The sequence below is a fragment of the Nicotiana sylvestris genome, chromosome 9 (assembly GCF_000393655.2).
Source record: "Nicotiana sylvestris chromosome 9, ASM39365v2, whole genome shotgun sequence".
NCBI classification, from domain to species: domain Eukaryota; kingdom Viridiplantae; phylum Streptophyta; class Magnoliopsida; order Solanales; family Solanaceae; genus Nicotiana; species Nicotiana sylvestris.
This window is the reverse complement of record NC_091065.1, coordinates 178,698,031-178,712,628: the sequence shown is the minus strand read 5'-3', so window position 1 is coordinate 178,712,628 and position 14,598 is coordinate 178,698,031. Positions and strand designations below refer to the sequence as shown.

Below are 14,598 nucleotides of genomic sequence, written 5' to 3'. Positions count from 1 at the left end.
CATCATGCTCATTTCAAATTTGCTTCCCATAAGTTTTGCGAATTATTCACACAGAGAGTCAGTTGTTGCTCCGAAAATGATTTCATCAACATAAACCTGAACAATGAGCAGGTTCCTTCCTCGTTTCTTTAGGAAAAGAGTGTTGTCAATCTTCCCTCTTTTAAACCCATTTTCTAAGAGAAATTTTGACAATCTTTCATACCACGCTCGAGGAGCCTACTTTAACCCATACAGAGCTTTGTCCAATTTGAACACATATTCAGGGTGCTCATGACATTCAAACCCAGGGGGTTGCTTCACATAGATTTCTTCCTTAAGCAGTCCATTCAAAAATGCACTTTTGACATACATTTGGAACAAAGTAAATTCCATATGAGAAGCAAAGGCGATCAGAATTCTGATGGCTTCCATGCGAGCCACTGGATCAAATGTTTCATCATAGTCAATCCTTTCCTCCTGATTATAGCCTTGGACCACTAGTCTGGCCTTGTTCCTTGTGGAATTTCATGTTCATCGAGATTGTTTCTGAATACTCATCTGGTTCCTATAATGGTTCTATCTGGGAGTCTAGGTACCAGGTGCCACACACTGTTTCTCTCAAACTGATGCAGCTCGTCTTGCATGGCTGTAATCTAATATGCATCTTTTAAGGCTTTCTTGATGTTCTAGGGTTCAACCTGGGAGAGAAAGGCTAAGAAGGCAAGTGAATTTCTAGCTCTTGACCTGGTTTAAACTCCGGAATCTAGAGGAGTGATTATGTTGTCTATAGGGTGAGAACTTTGATGTCTCCAGTTAGATGTCTAGGGTCCATTCTGAGAGGAGGAAGGTATGTTTGGCTGATTTTCTTCTATCCTTCTCTCAGATGCCAGTGGAGTTCCCTGAACTGCATCAACCACTCTTTCTTTGGCTTCAGTGATTGTAATTGAAGTGCTTGGTTTTGTTGATGATGAGACGGCGTTATCTTAATTTGGCTCCTTCACTTGACTCATCATGTCTGCCTTTCCATTTGTCATGTTAATGACTTCACCAGGAACATGTAAGGGTTCTCCATCTTGATCTTCCTCAGCACTTTTCTCAAATGATGGATGAGATTCATCAAAAATAACAGGGATGCTTTCTTCAACACATTGAGTCCACTTGTTATATATGTTATATATCTTGTAAGCCTTGCTTTGAGAAGAGTAGCCAAGAAATATCCCTTCGACACTTTTGGCATCGAACTTACCAAGTTGATCTTTTCCATTGTTGAGAACATAACATTTGCATCCAAATGTTCTTAGGTAAGTCAGCTTGGGTTTTCTTCCATTCAGTAATTCATACGGCGTCTTGTTCAGAATTGATCTGATCATGCATTTGTTCACTAAGTAGCAGGTAGTGTTGACAACTTCAGCCCAGAAGTCCTTTGCAAGTCCACTATCAATCAACATTGTTCTTTCCATTTCTTTCAGAATTCTGTTCTTTCTTTCTACTACTCCATTTTGCTGTGGAGTTTTGGGAGCTGAGAAGTTGTGAGTGATGCCGTTTTCATTGCAGAATTCATCAAGTTTGACATTGTCAAATCCTGTCCCATGATCTGATCTAATGCATACAACTCTAGACTCCATCTTCACCTAGATTTTCTTTACAAAGGCCGCAAATACTTCAACAGTTTCATTTTTTGTTCTGAGAAATAGAGTCCATGTGAATCTGGAATAGTCATCCATGATTACGAAAATGTATCTCTTTCCTCATCTGCTCTGCACCCTCATAGGTCCACACAGATCCATATGCAGGAGCTCAAGTGGCTTTGAGGTGCTCACATCTCTTTTTGACTTAAAAGAGGATTTTATATGTTTTCCTCTAGCACAGGCATCACAGGCTTTTTGAGTTTTGAATTGTGACATTGGCAAACCATGGACTAGGTCCTTCTGAATTAGTTTGTTCAAAAGGGAAAAGCTTGCATGGCCCAGTCTTTTCTACCATAGTTCAGCATCATTGTCAACTGCCTTCAGATAACTCAGATCACCACTCTGTAAGGATTCGAAATCAGCAACATAGATGTTCTTGTATCTTTTGGCCACCAGAACTATTTCACCGGTCACAAGGTCAGTGACTGTACATATTTTGGACAAGAATTCAACCTTGTTTCCTTTATCGCAAATTTGAGAGACACTCAGGAGACTGTACTTAAGTCCATTGACATAGTACACATTTTCAATAGAGTGAGTGAGTGACTTCCCAACTTTTCCAACTCCAAGAATGTATCCCTTTTTGCCGTTGCCAAATGATACACTCCCTCCTTACAGGGCTTTTAGTGAAAGAAAGTTTGTGGTGTTCCCAGTCATATGTTTCGAACACCCACTATCCATGAACCATTGTTGACCACTTCCCTTCACTATTCCCTGCACAAAAGATTAGGAGTTAGTTTTAGGAACCCAAACAAGTTTGGGTCCCTTGTAGTAACCAAGAGGATGAATAAGAGCTCTTTTAGTCCATGCATGTAATGTGTGTTTCTTGTGAGTGGAACCTGGTCCCTCTTTTGTGGTCACAATTTCAGCAGCCACTTTATATTTTGGTACTGATTGATTCTTTGCCTAGACACCTTCCTTGAAGTGCCAGTTTTCCCACATTGGGTACGAGGCCAGTTATCAGATGCAGTGGCTCTCTTACTGTGAGGGTTGTGAGGAGTTTTCTCCCTTGGGAACCCTGCTCCCCGCCCTTTTTCACTGTCATTAGTGAGCATGGAAGTGGTAGCTTCTAAGGACCAGGTCCACTTTAGAGACCTTTCAAGATCATTCATTACTTTTTCTAGATTGGCTTGGAGGAGCTCGTTTTTCTCAATTTCAGCACACATCCCATATCTTAAGGCCTTCACCTCATCTTCAAGCCTAAAATATTCCTCACTAACTATCCTCTTTCCTCTTTCAGAGCTTTCAGGTTTTGAATTAGTCAAAGGCTTTACTAATAGTTCCCTTTGGTCTGTAGTTTCTGCCAAGAGATCACTCTTTTCTTTTCTAAGAATTTCAATGGTTTTCTTTTGATCAATAATTGCAGCCACTAAGTCTTCTCTAGTATGTTCAGATTCTTCTAGCTCTAAGAACAAGGAATCCCTATCCTCCGCAAGACTACAAAAGGCAGTAATTAAAACATGAGCTAAATACATGAGTTTTTTTGGAGAATAAGATTTCAGATTTTTCTGAACATCCCTGAAGTTTACCTCTTTGTTGCCATTGTCTTCATCATTATCTGATTGAGCTATCAAAGCAAGCGTTGAGTCATATCCAATCTCCTCGCCTTCAACTGCCATCGTGGAACTATCATCAGTATCAAATTTATCTTGTTTTACTTGTGTAGTTCCCTCATAAGCTATTTGCAAAGCCTCCCATATTTCCTTGGCAGTGTCGCATGTAGAGATTCTGTCATACTCTTTAGGTCCCAAACCATATACCAGAATTTTCTTGGCACGAAAGTTCTTCTCCGCCGCTTTCTTATCTGCTTCAGTGTATTCTTTGTTGTTTTTTATTGAAAATGGAGATTCATTTAGTACCTTGATTGGAACAAACGGACCATCGCAGATGACATCCCAAAGCTCACAATCCTCAGCCATGATGAAATCATGCATTCTAGCTTTCCACCACCAATAGCATTTTCCATCAAACTTGGGTGGGTGGTATATGGATTAACCTTCTTCAAAATTAGTGGAGCCGCCATGAGGATTCTTCCTAGGTGTTAGCCTTATAGGAGGAACGAGCTGTGATACCAATTGTTAGATTGTATGGATCCACCAAATCGTAGAGTACCTGGTCCTCTACAAGATTCTGCTGAGAGCACTTAGTAAAGCATTAAGTAAATGAGGCAGAGGATTTTTACGTGGAAAAATCCCACACAAGAGGATCAAAAAACCACGACCTACCTTGTAGGCTTTTAACTTCACTAACTTGTAATCTTACCTATTATAATCCATTTTACAATACTTCCTATTGCAAAGAATTTACTCAACTAACTTGTGGTACCTTTACCACAAGCCACTTTGTGACTATCCTAGTTACAAAGGCTTTTTCTAACTTGTGATGCTATCACCACAAGCCCCTTTGTAATTCTACGATTACAAAGACTTTTTCTTATGACTAAATCTAGTCACAACATAAACTCAACGAGTTTACGGATTTACAAGAGGATTCCTAACCAGTATGCTTCTAGATAAGCGATTTAGGAGATATGGTAAGTACAATAACAAGGTTACAACTCAACTAGGATAACACGCATCAATCTTTTAGGATCTGGTCCGTAGTGGCGTTCAACCTTGTTCTTCAAGCTTGAGAGGATGATTTTTCTATTTTTTTTTTTGCAAGAAGCTTGAATGAGAAACAGAAACCTTCCAGTGATGCTTTTGTATAAAGCACATTTGGTACATCTTGATCACATGACTTGAAATGTGAGTACTTTGTTTGGTTAGAGAGTGAGTGGGCTGACAGTCTGGTGCAGTGCGGCAGAAACAGTGTCGTCAGTCACTTCATTTCCAGTTGTGTCCAAATGACTTTGTACTGCTAAGAGGAAACCACAAAAGCATCAGGTCCTTGTTTGGTTCCTAGTTCCTGAAGCTGTAGCAATTCATCTTTAGCTGAAATCAGTTAACGCTTGCAGTAATTCAAGTAGGTCAAGTTCCTTATCTGGTTCTTAGTCATAATTTTGTTAGATCATCAAAACATCAGGCAAGAGCATTTAAGATCTATCAGAAACTCTATATATATATAAAAGAAATCGTATATATATTTAAAGCGCCACCCAGAGTAATAGATGATACAAAGGTGCCAATGGCAAAGGGTAGGAGATTCCACCTTGGTTGTGAAGGATTGAACCCCTACATCACGTTAAGCTTTCAATCATTCCATATATTTCATTCTCTTTTTTCTTCTTTTGTAATTATTGTTAACTATATCTTACTTTATTTGTTTACTTTGACTTTCTTTTTGTGTCTCTTATTAGTTAAATATTTGTTTTTTCATACAAAGTTAAAATAACATTTCTATGTGGCATCCGGAAGCTCCAAATCTTAGATCCGCCTCTGTAATCACTACAATTATTTAAGCTTATTATTACTATAATGGTTTGATTTATTACTTTGTTATTTGACTTACAAATTAAAAAATTTCGATTCTCCTGCAAAAACTATGTCGAATGAAAATGGTATCTTTTTTTTCATATATCGATTTGATAATATCCTTTTGCTCTAAAAAATATCTTAAGTATTAAGTTTTAGCTATATATCTAGAGGAAATTTAATTGTAAGTTGATGTTTCCAAATGAAAGGGAAATAATAAAACGGTGAAAGACGAGTACACGAATAAAAAGGTTCAAACAAAGAGAAAATGCTTTCCGATTCACAACATGCACTAAATTATATTAATTTATCATAGTTTAGTACTAAATATAAGTAAGAATTTTTATAACTATGTAGAAGACATGTATTATGTACTTATTGCTATGGATACATGCTTACGGGCATAAGTATTTTTCAGAGGTAAAGTGCTACTAAACTGAGGTTATAATTAATTAATCATGTCCAATAGTGGACAAATCCTGATTCATCTGTAAAACTGTCGGTGGATTGTGTGTAGTTGTAGCGCTTTAAAATAGTAATCAATTATAAAAACGGCGAAATTTCGTAAAGGAAGACAGTTTGGCCGAGTGGTCTAAGGCGCCAGATTTAGGCTCTGGTCCGAAAGGGCGTGGGTTCAAATCCCACAGCTGTCATTTTGCCTCATACCGCAGTCCCCTTGTTTTTCTTTCTTCTTTCCTCGTAGCTTAGTAAATACTTCCTCCGGGCCACTTTAAATGATTTTTTGGTCTTTTTTTTGTAATCCACAATATTTGATTTTTCCAGATATTAAGAAGGAATTAACTTCTTTTTTCCAAAGTTACCCTTAAAGTAAAGAGCTTAGGAGTAGTTTGTTATATTTTTAATGAGCAAATCAAGATTAATATGGTTAATTTTATTGTTAATTAATGTTAAAAGGTAAATTTCTTAATATGTGTTAAAAGAGCCAAAAATTACTTAACATAGACCAGAGAGAGTAAAAATTATTCATTCAACTAAAATCTTCTCCTCATTCCGGTATCAATACTTTCTAAGTTTCAATATCTACCCAAAATATGAACTTTTTTGCTAATGAGTGCATTTTAGTTAGTTTTGATTGATGAAACTGTTCTTATGTTCTTGAACAGGCTACGTTTTTTATACCATATCATATGCACGAAGCAAGTGTTCAACCATTTTAGCCTATCAGTTACCTCCTGGCCTGAGGTCAATTGGTTAGTAATTTCTGAATCAACTACTCCTAAGTCCTAATAATAGATTTACGTGAACATGGTCATCATTTTTGCTTGGGAAAAATAATAATCAGAAATAGCCTAATTTATAAATTATAATTAAAAAATAGCCTTAGTTTTCAAAGTGATCAAATTTTAGCTACTTTTTCATGTAAAGATAAAATCTAAACAAAAACACTTTTAAAAATCCGGAAAAATCCCAGTATAATATGTTGGGGTTTGAATTTTTAATATATGAGATTCCAACATAATGTACTGGAGTTCCAACATAATATGCTGGAAGTTTAGATGCAGACACTTCATAATTTCGCATATTATGTTGGAAATTTTCGCCGAGAGGGGCCTTCTAATTGAGCAGGTTGAGGACGACCCTCTCGAACAGATTCACTCAAAATAAATTGCGTGTCTGCGGCGACAGCGCCCTGTCGAAATGCGGGAACTGGCACCCTGGGCCTGGAAGCTCCTCGACCTACCATCACGAAGTAGTCGAATTAATGGACGGCGATATATAACCAATAAAGGGGTAAAGGGAAAACACTCACCAGTTGGAACTTTAGGGCCATAACGCTTTACGAAGGAAGGCCAATCACGAGTTTCTGCGTGGGATAACAAACGAGCTACTCAATCCCTTATGTTCGCAATAGGGCGGGGCGGACGTCCCAAAGCTGCAAACGAGAAACAAACAAACTTTATAATGAATACACACGAAGGAAGAATAAAATGAGTGGCGACACTTACGAGTCTCATTCCATCGCTCCGGAAACCTGGCAGAGTCGAAGACAATATGTTCGGTTTTGACAAAGAAGTACTTGTGCCAAAACTTGCGACTTGCTCGGTCATCTGTCCCGACCACCAATCCTTTCGTGCCACGGTGCCTCAAATGCACCATGGTGCCTCTATGGAAGCTAAGAGAGAACATGTGCAAAAGGTGGTGGATAGAAACATTACATTCCGCCAACTCCGCATACTTGGTTAACAGTAGGAGCACCTTAAGGGTATACGGTAAAAGTTGTGTCGGGCAAACTTGGTAGAACCAATAAAACTCTTCCGCTAAGGGAAAGAGAGGAAAAGTGTAGCCAATCACGAAAGGGTACTCATAGAAAGCGCAGTACCCAGGCCTGTGGACATCTACAAAATCTCTCCCCGCCGGAATTATGTCAACGTGAGCAGGGATGCTATATTTTATACGAATAGCGTCAAGGTGAACCTGCTCCGTCTCAGAAAGTACGGGGGCAGGAGTAGGAGGTCGTCTTTGAGGAAGTCACTCCGAGACATGGGGTGTCTCGGTAATAACTCCTCCACCATAGGGGGACTATTGTAAGCACGTGATTTTTGACCCTCCCCGAGAATTTTCACATTTTTAGTGTGAATATGTGAAATTGGGTCTAGTATAGCTATTTTAACTATTTTTACTTTATTTCGTTGCAAAAAGAAAAATTACAAAAAAAAAGTATATATATAAATTTTAGTTTATGTATCCCTCATAAACTTGAAAAAATCAAAAATTGCACTTTATTTTGGTACTTTATATAAATTCGAAAATTAACAAAAAATATATATATAATTCTATTAATGTTTTGAAGTCATTTTAATACAAAAAAATACAAAAAATATTACGTCATATTTTTGTCTTTATTAAAGAACGAAAATTACAAAAAAAATAGTTTTATTAATATTCTATAGTCATTTTTAACTTTGAAAAATACAAAAATATTACCTCATATTTTATCTTAATATTTAAAAACGAAAATTACAAAAAAATAGTTTTATTAATATTTTGTAGCTATTTTAAAATCTTGAAAAATATTTAAAAATATATAGTTTTGTTTAAATACTAGTCTTATTTTTGGTAGTTATTTTGCTTACATAGGACTAGTTAAGCAACGTGTTCCTATTTCTCGGGTCCGGGCAAAAGAATAATATTCGGGTTCAAACTACCCGGTTTTAGGCCTAATTTTCGGACCTAGCCCGTAATAAACCGTGTCCGGGACACGTGGGGAACCTCACCACGCGTGGGGGACATATGCCTCGAACCCCACCACGCGTGGGGCTCATTTTCATGGGCATTGTATTACAAAAACACGGAAAAACACATCTTTAAAGGGGATATTTTTTAAAAAAGAGAGGACTTGGGAGATTTGGAGGAGACCACTGTTCACGCTTCTTCTTCAAGAAGAAGAAGAAGCAATATCCTAGCAGAACCCTACGTAAAACCACCCACGAAAACCAGCGAAAACCCTTCCAAACTTCCCTATCTTCTTCCAAGCAAAACCCTAACGAATACTGTTCATCTTCTTCTTCAAAAAGAAGAAGAAGCAAAACCCTACGGTGAAAGAAAGGGACCCCGTCACCTTCTTCGGCAGCCCCCCCAGCGTCGAAAGCCCACCGACAACCTCCTCCTCCTGTCCAAACAACCACCCTCCGACATCGTCCAAACAGCCCCCCTCCGTCACCTTCACCAACGCCCAGAATACCACCAAACGACCATAACCCCGTCAACTCCCCATCGCCCATAACCACCACCCCAAACAGCTCCCTCCGTCCCTTCTGTCCCCGTCAACCTCCCAGCTAAAACCACTACCAAACAGGACCAACTCCTCCATTACCAAGCATACCACTCCATTTCCAGCTTCCCTGTCGCGACCAGCCCTCATCCTCTTAGGTTCATCTTGCACCCCGTCGTCAACCTCCAGAACCAGTCCGCCATTTTCAGCCCAACGTCGTCAACCTCCAGAACCAGTCCGCCATTTTCAGTCCAACGTCGTCAACCTCCAAGCAGTCGTAGCTGCATTTCCGAGCAACGGTGGGTTGCTTCGATCCTGCTTGGCCGAGTTTTCTGTTTTCCGTAGAGGTCGACTTTGGTTCGTCGAGGTCCGGTACGTCGAGGTGATGTCCGAGGTTCCGTCGTTGTTCTTCGGTCAGAGAGGTCCGGCTTGAGTTCCGTCGGAATCGTGTTTGTCGTTCTGAGTTTGTCGAGGTGCAAAGGTTAGTAAACCTCGATGTATTAGATAAATAAACTTTACGTTGAATGTTTGAGATGCAATATAAAAATTGGTATGGAAATTTTTTGCCTATGTTTCATTGTCTGCATTTTGGTTCATTTTCATGTTATGTTATTCTTGTTTATTTGATGTCGTTTAATTAAGTTGGACTAGTCGTTCTATGACACAAGTTTGACGTTAATCTGTTCGTCCTTTCCTTCGGTTAGGTCATTCGAAAAAAAATAGTATTAGTGCATGCTGTTACTACTACCGAAACACTCATTTACTAAACTCCTTTTATTAAACTTCTAACAAGTCATGGGATTTTAGTTGTAAAGAGGCCGTAAGTTTTAGTATTGTTAAAGACATAAAAATGGCATCCAAAAAGAATAATAATAATAATAATAATAATAATAATAATAATAATAATAATAATAATAAAGAATAAAATGAGACGAGCCTCGCCAAATAAAAGGGACAAATTGCGGGGCCCTCTAAGTGTATATATTAAATACTTAGATTCCGGGACGGGTCGTTTAGCAAATTTCACGGCCCTCCCCAAAAAATAATAATGCGCTAGTTGCTTTAGGCGCGCCTTTAATAACGTTATCTCCCTAAACTCGGGTGCACATTTATGTGACCCAAATCCAAATCTCAACGAAATCGAAATGTGCCTCTAATCACGGGTACATTGACTGTGACGTGGTATGAGATGCATTTCCATGACGTTGCAAATTCCTTTTAAAAAATAAGCATGAGATGAGCCTCGCCGAATAACAACACAAATCGTGGGGCTCTCAATAAATACTTGTTTAAAATTACTTAGAATTCAGGAGGGTCGTTTAGCGAATTTCACGGCCTCCGCAAAATAATAATGCGCTAGTTGCTTTAGGCGCGTCTTTAATAATTTAATTTTCTTAAACTCGGGTGTGCATTTCATGCGACCCAAATCCAAATCCTAAAACATCAAATAAAATATGTTTCGGATTGTGGGTGCATTTCATGTGACACAGTCCAAAGATATATTTTAAGCGATGTTCACATTCTTGTAAAAACAATAATAATAAAGCGGTTAAAAGTTAGAATTTGCATATAAGGTCATACTTGTATAAAATCAGATAATCAAGCCGAATATAACAGTTGAGCGACCGTGCTAGAACCACGGAACTCGGGAATGCCTAACACCTTCTCCCGGGTTAACAGAATTCCTTATCTAGATTTCTGGTACGCAGACTGTAATATAGAGTCATTCATTTCCTCGATTCGGGATTAAAATTGGTGACTTGGGACACCCTAAATCTCCCAAGTGGCGACTCTGAAATAAACAAATAAATCCCGTTTCGATTGTCCTTTAATTGGAAAAAAACTCCCCTGCGCCCCCCCGGGCGCGGAAAAAGGAGGTGTGACAGCTCTGGCGACTCTGCTAGGGACTGACCCAGAACCACTGGTTCAGGGTTAAGAATTCGAGCTTAAAATAATTGTTATTATTTGGCTTTATCTATTATCTGATTTTTACATGTTTGAGCCTAATGTGTTAAATGCTGCTTTTACCGCTTTGATATTATTTGAACTGTATATAAACTGTGCCGAAACCCATATCCTTTCTGAGTCTTCTGAATCATGAAGAAGGGTGTACTTCGTACGACTTCTTTTCTGTATAGTGTCAAATCCCAATTTAGAACGAGGTTCGGACAAGTTGCTAAGCCGGTGAAGCTTCTGTATTCCCGGTACGCTGCCCCCCCTCGGCTCGAGCTGTCCGCTCGGGTAAGCCAGGTCTAGAACAAACACCCAGGTTCTGAACCTAGTATAACAAAGCCACATGCCGGATCCCTAGTAGGAACGTTTATTTGCATCATGTGCATTTGACTTAGGGGACTCAACACAGGGGTTGGTTTGACATAACATACTAAATGTTGTCTTTTACCGCTTTGATATTATCTGAATTGTATATAAGCTGTGCCGAAACCCTTCTCTTCTTACCTCCGGGGATGTGCTTACTGGTTGAGACTCCCTATTCTGTTAGTGTCATACCCTGAATAAAAGAGGCTCGAAAAGTTTCTAAGCCGGCTGGCCTTTTGGTTCCCGGAAAGGAGCTCCTTCCTCAGCTCGAGTTGTCCGCTCGGGTACACTGTCTAGAACACCGACCCAGGTTTTTTGAACCTAGTATAACAAAGCCACATGCCGGATCCCTAGTAGGAACGTTTATTTGCATCATGTGCATTTGACTTAGGGGACTCAACATAGGGGTTGGGTCCGTCTAGGACAAGCAACCTGAAAATAATAGACAATCTTTCGGCATCCTATGTGCTACATGTTGTATTTAGTCAAGGGCGTATGGGTCATTTGGTCATTTCCAGCATGATGTTATTTTAATCAAAGCATGGGGAACATTTGTGGAATCCAAGAAGCCTTGGAATTCCCTATGTCCCCCACGCTTGCTTTTTGGGAAAGCACATGGGGAACATTTGTGGAATCCAAGAAGTCTTGGAATTCCCATATGTCCCCCACGCTTCATATGTTGGGAAAAGCGCATGGGGAGCATTTGCGGAATCCAAGAAGTCTTGGAAATCGTTATGTCTCCCATGCCACATTTTTGAAAGAAATAATAAATATAAAAAAATAAAATACAAATAAAAACAAAGCATGAAAATTCAAAAAGATTTTGTATGTTGTCATCATTTTCCACATATAAGAAAACCGTGAAAAAGGAGAAAATAACAGCATAGAAGTCCGAGTAGAGTCGAAACTCTGCCGAAATTTTGAAAATGAAAAAAATGTCTTGTTAGTTTGTTATATTAAAAGCAAAGGAAAAATAAAAAAAAATCATCATTGTTCTGTCTGTTTTTTTAAAAAATATTAAAGAAAATAGTTTGTTTTGCCATTAAATGAAAATGAAAAAAGAGTTTGTTTTTTTAAAAAAAAATGTTTTATTTTATTTTATTTTGTTTGTCTATGAAAATGCCAGAAATAAAAATAAAAGAGTCCGGTGTTGAATGTGATTTTATTATTTATTCCAAAAATAAGTATATATATAATCCAAAAAAAATTCAAAAGGAAGTTCAAAATTCAAAAAAGATAAAATAGATAAATAAAAATCCGAAAATATTTTGATTCTTCTTTAGAAAATTCAGAAAAAAAAACATTTTAGAAGCTTTTCTTTTATTAAAGGTAAAATTCCAAAAAATATTTTCTTCTTCTTCTTTAGAATAAAAAAAAAAGCAAATGAAATTCAAAAATATATCTTAGAAGTGTTTCTTTTAAAAAGAAAATCAATCAAAAATCAAAAAATATACTTCCTTTCTTCTTTTAAAGTAGTTCTTTCAAATTCAAAAAAAAAAAAAAGTTAGTTCATCTACTTATCCTTGATTGCCCGAACTACGCGGGTTTGATTCTCACCGGATGTGAGATACGTAGGCAACCCTCATCGGGTCCAACCCCACCTTCTCAAAAAAAAAAAAAGAAGAAGGAATGTTTTATGTTTTTCGTTAATTTGTTTGTTTGTTATGAATGAAAAATAATAGTCTATTTGATTGTTGTGGGAAAAATAATAAAAACAAAAAAAATATAGAAAATGGAAAAGGGTCCTCTCAAAAATAGTTTATTCGCCCGAACTACGCGGGTTTGATTCTCACCGGATGTGAGATACGTAGGCAACCCTCATCGGGTCCAACCCCACCTTTTGCTAAAAAGCCAAAAAAAATAATAATATATATGTCAAATTTTAATTTTGTCATAAAGAAGTCGGGTGACGCTGTTTTATCAAGACATAGCCGAATGTTCCCGAAAGGGACGCCGGAAGGCTGACTTTGCATAAACAGCCACCTTTTGGGTCATGTTTTGGATTTGGTCCAATTGGCCCACACAGCCTTAAAAATCTTCGTTCCCGAGACGTTGAAAGGCCGTGCTTGCAATATTGAGTTTTCTAATTTGAAAAAATGATAAAAAGAGTCGTAAATAAGTCAGGTGATGTTGTTTTGCCATAAATAGCCGAATGTTCCCGAAAGGGACGCCGGAAGGCTGACTTTGCATAAATAGCCACCTTCGGGTCATGTTTAAGATTTTTGGTCTAGTTGACCCACACAGCCTTATAAATCTTCGTCCCCGAGGCGCTGAAGGGCCGTGTTTGCAATACCAGGGTTTTATTATAATTTGAAAAGAAAAACAAAAAAAAGAAAAAAAAACAACTAGTCAACGGTCATGTGAATACCGTCTTTTGTCATAATAAGCCGAGCCAGCTTCGGCCGCGTCTTAAACCGTTCTTGCCGAAATAGCCTTAGAGTATCTTTCAGTTGTCGAAAGGTTATTTTCGTAAAAGAATGGACAAATTTGTAAAGTGTCATAAAATAATCCTCCCCGGCCTCAAAATTTATATGAAATTTGGAAGGGGCCACATTTGCAAAAAATAACCGTCCGGTTGCATTTGGCAAACGGGGAAAGGAACTATCCGTTCGTTTTTGAGTTTGTAATTGTTGATTAGAGTATGCGAATTATTTTGATTTTCGGGTCCGTTTGTTGTCTCTTGTCAAAAGTCTGTTTTTGCAATCAAGTTTGTTTTAATTTGAAAATTGGAAATTCCAAAAAAATGTGTGTGTTTCTTATTGTTTATCTTTTATTGGTCCGAACTACGCAAGGTTTGATTCACGCAGGGACGTGATACGTAGGCAATCTCCATAAGATTCGACCACCACTAAAATAAAAATAAAAAAAATATAATAATAAATGAATAAAAGAGAGTGTGGAAGATTTTCAGGGGGCACAATTGTCTAACTGCTTAGGTACATTGTATCTCTGATATATGATTGTCTGTCCAATGCCCTAACACTAACGTGATGGCTTCCCTTTGATGTGTCCATATATAGAAAGTGGTTGGTTGTGGTAACTCCTCCCTGCAAAGCAAAATCAAAGGACAATGGCTCAGAACCGCAGAACCGAGTGGGTCGGTACTGATGACCGACAACAATTGATCGAACGGAACAGCGGGTTGGTAGAAGAAGTGAGAATGCTGAGACAGCATGTGGCAGACATGTATCAGGCATGGATAACGGGAAAAGCACCACCCCCTCCACCGCCAAGTCTCTTGAGCTCGGTCATTTCCCAAGCACCCAACACCATAATGGAAGATCCCCCATACTCTCCATCCCAACCCACTTATGGCAGCCTTCCCAGCTACCCGAGTAGCTCCATCACTCCTCAATGCTTCTCCGCTCCCCAACACCACTTCTTTCCCCGCCATACTTCACTTTCCAGGCACCCGGCTCCACAAAATGCCTACCCACCTACACAAGCCTACCAAAAGCCACCTGGATCA

The 14,598-nt window shown here is 38.5% G+C and overlaps 1 non-coding gene across 1 annotated transcript; it reads left to right on the top strand.

Moving 5' to 3' along the window:
• Positions 1–5,653: 5,653 nt before the first annotated feature.
• TRNAL-UAG (transfer RNA leucine (anticodon UAG)) lies at positions 5,654–5,733 on the top strand. Its single transcript has one exon. It is a non-coding gene; the product is annotated as a tRNA-Leu (tRNA).
• The last annotated feature ends 8,865 nt before the right edge of the window (positions 5,734–14,598 follow it).